The following is a 9,118-nucleotide window of genomic DNA, read 5'->3' as shown; positions in this document are numbered from 1 at the left end:
TATGAGTATAATCTAGTTTATATATTATTTCCATGTATTTTCCATAAATTTAATATATATTATATATTTAATGTATGTTAATATGTGTATATAATTATTATGTATTTAATATTAATATTATATTTAATATAGAAATGTAATATATTATTATTTCTATATTATTATGGAAAATAATTATTACAAAAAACAAAAACTTTTATATTTTATAATTTTTTTTTGTATTTTATTTTAAAATAATTTAAATAATTATATAATTATTAATTATATATTAGAAAAAGTATATAATTTATTTATTATTATTAAAATTAGTATTAAATTTTAAAATTTGTATTAAATTAAGATTTAATTAACATTGAATTAAGATTGATAAAAATTAAAAGTGATCAATTTATTTTCTTTAATTACGATTAATAAAAATTAAAAGTGATCAATTTATTTTCTTTATACTTGTTCCTGAAGTAGAAAACGTTCCAGCTGTTCCTAAATAGCATCCTTCAAAATGGCTTTTGCTTCCTCAGTAAATGTCTTGGTAGAAGCTATGATTTCTTGGAACTGAGTTTTATTCATTTTTAAGTAATTACGTAACTCAACAAGAAATTTCCTTACTTGCGCAATTTCTAATCAATCAAGATAACCATTGGTTCCAGTATAAATAGTCATTATATATTCTTCCACCGCGAGAGGGGCTGATTGAGATTGTTTGAGCAGCTCATGTAATCGTTGACCTCTTGCCAATTGATTCTGAGTAGGTTTATCGAGATCAAAAGCGAATTGTGCAAAGGCTTCTAATTCTTCAAATTGCACCAATTCCAATTTTGATTTGCCAGCTACTTGTGTCATGGCTTTAATTTGAGTTGCGGACCCTACTCTGGATACAAAAATACCCACATTAATAGCAGTTCTGATTCCGGCATTGAATAGATCGGCAAATAGAATATTTGTCCATCTGTAATGGAAATTACATTAGTAGGAATATAAGCCGAAAGATCTCCATATTGAGTCCTAACTATTGGTAAAGTAGTCATTCTTCCTTCACCTAAATGAGAACTTGATTTAGCAGCTCTTTCCAAAAGGCATGAATGGAAATAAAAAACATCTCCCGGATAAGCTTGTCGGCCTGGTGGTCTGCGTAATAAAAGAGACATTTGGTGATAAGCCTGTGCTTGTTTTGAGAGATCATCATAAATAATTGAAGTGTGTTATTCACGATACATAAAATATTCAGCCAGAGCAGTTCCTGTATAAGGAGCAAGGTATTGTAATGTAGCCAGAGAATCGGCCGTTTTAGCTACCACAATAGTAATCCATTGCTCCCCTTTCTTGTAAAGCAGTCACCACCTGAGCCACAGAAGATGCTTGTTGACCAATAACTACATAAATGCATATTATATTTTGCTGTTGTTGATTGAGAATTGTATCTGTGGTTACTACTATTTTATCGGTTTTTCTGTCCCCAATAATTATTTCTCACTGACCACATCCTATAGGAATCATTGAATCAATAGCAATAAGTCCTATTTTAAGAGGCTCATATATCAACCGTCTCGAAATACTACCTAGGGTGGGAGGTTCAATTAACTGGGATTCAGAAGCTGAAATTTCACCTCGACATCAATAGGTTTAGCCAGAGCATTTATAACATAGCCTAAAAAAGCCTCACTTACCGGGATTTAAGCGATTTTTCTTGTTGCTTTTACAGAACTTCCCTCTTGTATCATCAAACCGTCACCCATTAATACAACACCGACATTATTTGATTCCAAATTTAGAGCAATGCCTATCGTACCTTCCTTAAATTCTACTAATTCCCCCGCCATTAATTTATCAAGACCATAAATATGAGCAATGTAGTCGCCTACTTGGAGTACAGTACTAGTATTTAAAATCTTTACTTCTTTATTATATTGCTCAATACATTCATGAATAATGTTACTAATTTCATCTGCTCGAATAGTTACCATGAGTATTTCTTAATTCTTTATTTTTGTTTGAAAGAAAAGTAATGCCTGCAGTAGAAAGACAAACCCTTTATTTCTTTCATCATTCCAAACATGCCAATATTAGTATTATTGGTACGTAAATGTAACTCGGTGTTCAAACAACTATTCAGAGTTCCTAGATCTCCTTGTAAGGCTTGTTGGAAAACCAGTTGTCCAACTTGATTAATAGCTTTTTATTGTTCAAAATGAATGGTTTCATTTTTGTAATTTTCTAATTGTTCCAAGGTTTTCTAAGTTGAATTAATCAAATTCAATTTTTCTCATTCTATTTCAAAGTATCCATTCGCTCGAAACTACTCCACTTCCATTTCTACTTTCTGCAAGTGGGACCAGGCTTTTTCCAGCCTTTCCACGGTCCCCCCGTGATACGAACCTAGGACGACCTGCTCCTAAACCCATATTATATTAGCCCGTATCTTAATTAAGTTCAAGTTCTAATGGAATTGACCTCAACGCCTAACCAACCTGTGGTTAGAAACCTTAGTATAATGTAGACACCACAATAGGGGATGGAAAACCTATTGATAAGTCAAGCTAAAACAACCAATTCTCTAATGGTGTTTTAGGTGTTATCAAATAACAAAGAGATAATTAATCTCACAAGTATTTTCTCAATCAAATCAAAGTTGTCTTCTTATTGAAAAAATAATCCTTTAAATAGGCTTTGAAAGAAATAAAATAAACCCTAAAAACCCTAGGAAAAACCGGCCACGCAATGAAGAATTCTAGCTTGACCGAATCTTTCCTTTTCCTAATCTAATTAATTAATTCCCTTATTTTCAATTAAGAATTAATTAATTTACAATGAAAATAATAAAATAATAACTTTCCTAAACTTATTTGTCCAGCAAATAAATAAATAAAACCCCCCCAAAAAAAAGTCAAACGCAAACTAGAAAATGAGTTGACTAGTTTGACAACTAAGCTGACTTATGTCTGATGTCCGAGCTAACTTATGTCTGCCTAATGTCCGAACTAAGTTATGTCTTTTTGAGCTAACTTATGTCTGTCCGAGCTAACTTATGTCTGCCTGATGTCCGAAGTCCGAGGTAAGATGTCCGAGGCATGGGTTAGATGTCCGAGGCATGGCTGTCCGATATAAAATGTCCGATGTATCAGCCTCCACCACTTGGCTGCTTAAAACAGGTCTTTCATCTTCAGTTATGGACAAGCCCTTTTGAGAATGAATTACTTTCTAGATAAAGGCAGCAAGGTTGTCCTTAAACCTCTTAGCTTGAGCCCTAGTGATCGGTCCAGCCTTCATCCGTATCAGATCAGTACAGCAGTGAGTTGTCGGTTGTGCGAGCTCGGGCGGATTCGCATCACCCTGCATAGTTCTTCTGAATTTTGAATAGTCTTTAAGATCTGTTGTTTTCGATTATCTAATAAATCACTTAATGAAAGTAGATTATCTTTCCATTCATTTCAAAACTTCCACGATCCTTTCTTGAACGAAACCTGAATCTTTCGATTCATTTGGCTCTCACACCCAATTACTTATGTATGGGGGAAGCTCCCTAGCTTTTTTTAATGTAATAAGCCTATCCTCTTTTCTCTATTCATACTTATGAAAGTACAGAAACTGATCACTAATCCAACATTCCAACTCTTTGAAATCATTTTTGGATTAACATATTCTGTATTAACATAGTAGTAGAAAGAGTACCACGCTCCATCTAGACTTCAAACAATTTTGCTTTAACCTTTTTAACAATCCCACATTATTGGTTGATAGAGAATCAAAGTAGATTTACCAATGAATCACAAAATGCTATAGTTCTTAAACATGATTTCTTAATTTATTCAGAAGTAACTTGAGAAATCATGCACCTTTTTGAGTTATAACGAAAAAAAGTGCAGTTGGTTGGATCCAGCCTATTCTTGAAATAAACAACTTGTACACACTCCCTTTCGAAAAAAAAATCAATACACCAAGGACTACACTTAGATTTATTGGATTTGTTGCTAAAATATCAATATTAAACTCAAAACTCCCGGTGAATGGCCAATAACCCAAGGAAAGGAAAGAATTGGTTACATTTTCCATATGATCTCCTCTTTCTTATTCTTATAGATAGACTAATTATCTATATATTTTTATTCTACTATTTTTCTAAATTAAACAGTAAAAGTTTAAATAAAAGGATTCGCAAATAAAAGTGCTAATGCCACAACCAGTCCATAAATTGTTAAAAGCTTCCATAAAAGCCAGACTAAGCAATAAAGTACCTCGTATTTTTCGCTCTGCTTCTGGTTGTCTAGCGATCCCCTCCACAGCTTGGCTCATGGTAGTACCTTGCCCAACCCCAGGTACAATAGAAACAAGCCCAACAGCCAATCCAGCGGCAATAACGGAAGTGGCAGAAATTAGTGGATTCATGAGAAATTCCTTGCAAAAAATAAATAAAATAAAGAACTAGCTAATGATACAATCAATCAATGAATTATGGCTTACTTATTCTATCGCTAATATTTATCCATTCAAAGTCACTAAAAACCCTGAATTGAAATAATAGTATTCTTGAAGCAATAGAACTGCTTCGATATATTCCTATACATGTAATTTTTGTTAATTCGGACAACTTTTGTTCGGCCAGTTCTTTCTTTTTTATTTTCTTTCTTAACCATTCTTTGAATTCTCTATTCCTTTTTGTGATTTAAATTCATTCAATATTCAAAAAAAATTATAGTCAAAATGGAAGGACTTATTTTCGAATCCCTATCGAAATTCATAACATAATAGTAAGGCAAATTAAATATATCTTTAATTCATATATACCTAGTTAATATTGAATATCACATATACATATCTTTCCCCCATAATGTAAATCAACTATTGTATCTTAGATTCAGTCAGATTCTAGAATCATTCGTCTTTCCCCCATAATGTAAATCAACTATTCGTATCTTAGATTCAGTTAGATTCTAGAATCATTCTTCGAAACATACATAAGAATTGTCTTATAACGATTAGATTACATACATCTAGTTCGACCCCCCCCCCCCCCCTCCTCCTCTAATCAACCCCTTTTTTTATAAATATCCTTTTTGTAAACCCTTATCTCCTATTTTTATATATCATTATCCCCCATGAGTACAATCAATCTAACTGACAAATTCGTTAGACATAATCACTGCATTGAAATATCAGGATTGAGTTGATCAAAGTTCATTAATTTATTATTTATTAATTTTTTTTGGGTCAATCGGTGAATTGAATGAACAAAACAATATCAATAGAAATGGATTGTTCATTGGAGGGTGGTATAAATCAACCAAACAAGAATTTGAGGAAATAGATCTTTTAGATCTCTTTCCTTTTTATTTTTTATTTTTTTTATTTTTTACAATTCCTTAACTTAATATCATAATATTCTTTTTACTATTACGCTAGATTGTATATACTTTATTCTTATTTCAATCTTATTTGTATATTTTTTTTCCTTAAGTCTAAGTGGATTACTTTGAGACACGTAGACATGCCATCAGGGTAAGCTAAAAAAAAGACTATGTCGAAAACTAATCAATGATGACCTTCCATGGATTCGCCTATATAAGCTGCAACTAAGGTTGTAAAAATAAAAGCTTGAATGCCACCTGTAAACAATCCAAGGAACATGATAGGTATAGGAACCACTAAAGGCACTAAAGAAACAAGAACAACAACTACTAATTCATCGACTAATATATTTTCGAAAAGTCAAAAACTAAGTGATAAGGATTTTGTGAAATCTTCTAAGATGTTGATGGGCAAAAAGATTGGGGTTGGTTGAATGTATTTACCAAAATAACCTAATCCTTTTTTTGAAAGGCCCGTATAGAAATATGCTACTGATGTGAGTAAAGCTAAAGCAACAATAGTATTTATATCATTTGTGGGCATGGCTAACTCCCCATGAGGTAACTGTATGATTTTCCAGAGTAAAAGAGCCCCTGACCAATTTGAATTGAATTGAAGCTATAGCGTCATCATTTGTCGGAATCGAAATATCTGCTAGATCTGGGTCACAATTTGTATTATTGGAATTCCCAAAGTCATACATTCACGAAGAGCTCTAGATTCTTCTTGCGGATCAACAATTATTACAATATCGGGCAATCCAGTCATATATTTAATCCCGTCGAGATATGTTTGCAAGTGAGATAATTGTCTCTTCAACACAGCCGCATCCCTTTTCGGAAAACGATTGAGTCTCCCCATCTTTTGTTCCGTTCTTAAGTCCTTGAATCTTGAATTTGAAACTTGCTTGAATTGGATCCTTTCGATTTATATATGGAAAATATACTTACGAAGTTATCCCAGTTTATTGATTAATACTAACCCTAGATTCTTACCTCCAAGAAATGAATCAATACATTTTACTCGAGCTCCATCATGTACGATTTACATCACGCCCAAAAAAAAAATAAAAATTGAGAGTTCTATTAAAACAAAAGAAACGATTTCGAGTTAAGAGCACTTTCATTCATCCATAATTCCTGTACAATAAAAAATGGCGGATGTAAGAATCCACAACGGATCATGTCCTTCAAGTTGCACGTTGCTTTCTACCAATTGTTCTAAACAAAGTTTTACCATAATATTCCTTTAGTTTGGAACCAGTATGTAATTGATTCAATTATCGAATCATGAATAGTCATTGGTTCGGTCGATACATAGTAATCTATACTTTTTCTTTCTATATGAAAATATGAATGGCTAGGTTCTAATGAAGTCTCAAAACAAATTCAATTTAATCCCCAATACATATGTTTATTTTAACATATATTTTATTTCATTTTTTATTTATTTAATATAATAAAATATGACTACCACGAATAAAATAAAAAAATTCTTTTTGAATTTGCACCTTCAAGTAAATTGATAGTGATAGGATAAATTTACCAATTTCACACTTCTTCGAGTACTACGACCTCATAAGAAATCATCAAAAAGATTTAAGTAATTGAAATATTTCCAGACTATGGATCATTATTTGAATAACATTTAAAAGTAAGGACCACATTTTAGCATCCTAAGAGAAATCCATATTTGTATTAAACCATCAATGATTAAAAAACTAGATAGCTAAAAAATCGAATTTATTTTTTTATTGAACTAGTGGATAAAGATTGGTGTAAGGTAAGGTTGTTGTTTTTTCATACTGATTTCTACAATTGGAATCGAAATAACAATAATATGGGACCCCTATACAGATATACTAAACAATTGTTACGAAAACGAATTATAGATATTTTATGTTAAATAATTAACATTTAGGGATCACAAATGGATCCAATTATATCTGTGTGTTATTTGAACACGGTTCAGTTTGTGAAAAAGATATGATTCAAAGAAGAATTATTAAGAATACTAATAAAATTTTTCCAATCCAACATTATACTTTTAAATAGAAAGGTGTTTTATTTTAAAAGGCAATCTTTTTTTCTGATATATAGCATTATATATATTATAATGCTATAATGGGTTGGAGATGCTCTGGGACGGAAGAATTCGAACTTCCGAATAGCGGGACCAAAACCTGTTGCCTTACCACTTGACCACACCCCATTTCTATTCAACCCTAATAAACACTAATATTGGAATTGGTTGTTCGTCAACTCTATAAATATCTATAAAATATAAAGATTGCTGCTAGAATTTTAATATGTGTCGATATAGAATTAAATTGAATTTATTGATCATTACATAGAATTCAATTAAGATACTGTATGAAAGTATGATTTATTCTATTCTCTTTTGATTTGAGAATTGAAGGATTTTTTATTAGGAGACTTCAAATCAAAGAAGGGTCTATCTTATTTAGTTTTATTCATTTTCCCTTCTATCAACAACTCAACTTATTAATAACACAATCAAAATAATACAATTATCTTCAATAACAAAAATAACAAAATATTTGTTATTCTTAATATATTTAGTTTGATCTGGATCTGTCTTAATTCTACCCTTTATTCAAACAGTTTTTTCATCACCAAATTGCCAAAGGCCTACGCTTTTTTGAATCCAATCGTGGATGTTATGCTAGTAATACCTGTGTTATTTTTTCTCTTAGCTTTTGTTTAGCAGGTTCTTGTAAGTTTTCGATGAGATCTTTTATAACGTCCTAGCCAAATTCATGATTGATTCGGAAAAAAAAAATTCTAACATAAAGCTTGATAAGATTAGATAGGTTTTAGAGTATGAACTCTCGATTCCAATATTGAAATTTTTGTACAGCCGCGAGAAATTTGGATAAACCTATTCCCTTATGATGACCTTTTTTCCATTGAAAGTCCTTATTAAAGTACTCACAATGTCAAATTGTGGGTATGCAAGAACATTTTTGGCAATGAAAAACTCCACTTATCCACTTATATTATAAATATATCAAATGCATTTTTTGAAAATTTCATTTTCTATTTCTTACAATAAACTTTATTTCTTGGTGTCAAAATACAAAATAAAAAGAGTAGGGTATGCGGTCTAAAATAAAATTACGAATCTATTCTCTTTTTTCCTAGAAAATAATTTTAGAGATTGTGTAATGCTTACTCTCAAACTATTTATTTACACGGTAGTAATATTCTCTGTTTCACTCTTTATCTTCAAATTCCTATCCAACAACCCACGGCGTAGTCCTAGACGTGAAGAAAAAAAACCAAAACAAAAAAGGTTTTTCTCCCTTGATTTTAAAATGTTCTTAGCTTAATAGGATTTTATCTATTCCACATTGAACTCGCGAGAAATTTGAAAGAAAAGAACAAGATATTGATGAAAACAGAAAGAGAGGGATTCACACCCTTAGTACGAAAAACTCGTACAACGGATTAGCAATCCGATGCTTTCGTCCACTCAGCCATCTTTCCCCCAATTGAAAGGATGTAATTACTATGTTACATCACGAAAAATAAGGCTTGAAAAAAGCCCTTCATTTTTTTTTCTTTTCTTTAGCGTTTTTTATATTTTTTATTATTTTATTATATATAATATATATATACAATAGTTTATATAATAGATACGGAATGATAATGATATAGAATCAAATTCCATTTATACCATTTAATTTAGACCATTTAGATAAAATAAAAGCATTTATATTATATAATTAGATTGTATAAAATGTATATAAAACGTA

General features: G+C 31.1%; 1 pseudogene; it reads right to left on the bottom strand.

Annotated features, from left to right (window-relative positions):
- Positions 1–480: 480 nt before the first annotated feature.
- On the bottom strand, positions 481–1,961 carry LOC125420050 (ATP synthase subunit alpha, chloroplastic-like; annotated as a pseudogene).
- Positions 1,962–9,118: the final 7,157 nt, after the last annotated feature.

The sequence above is a fragment of the Ziziphus jujuba genome, chromosome 6 (assembly GCF_031755915.1).
Source record: "Ziziphus jujuba cultivar Dongzao chromosome 6, ASM3175591v1".
Lineage (NCBI taxonomy): Eukaryota > Viridiplantae > Streptophyta > Magnoliopsida > Rosales > Rhamnaceae > Ziziphus > Ziziphus jujuba.
The sequence above is the reverse complement of the archived record's forward strand: the minus strand, read 5'-3'. Positions and strand labels throughout refer to the sequence as shown.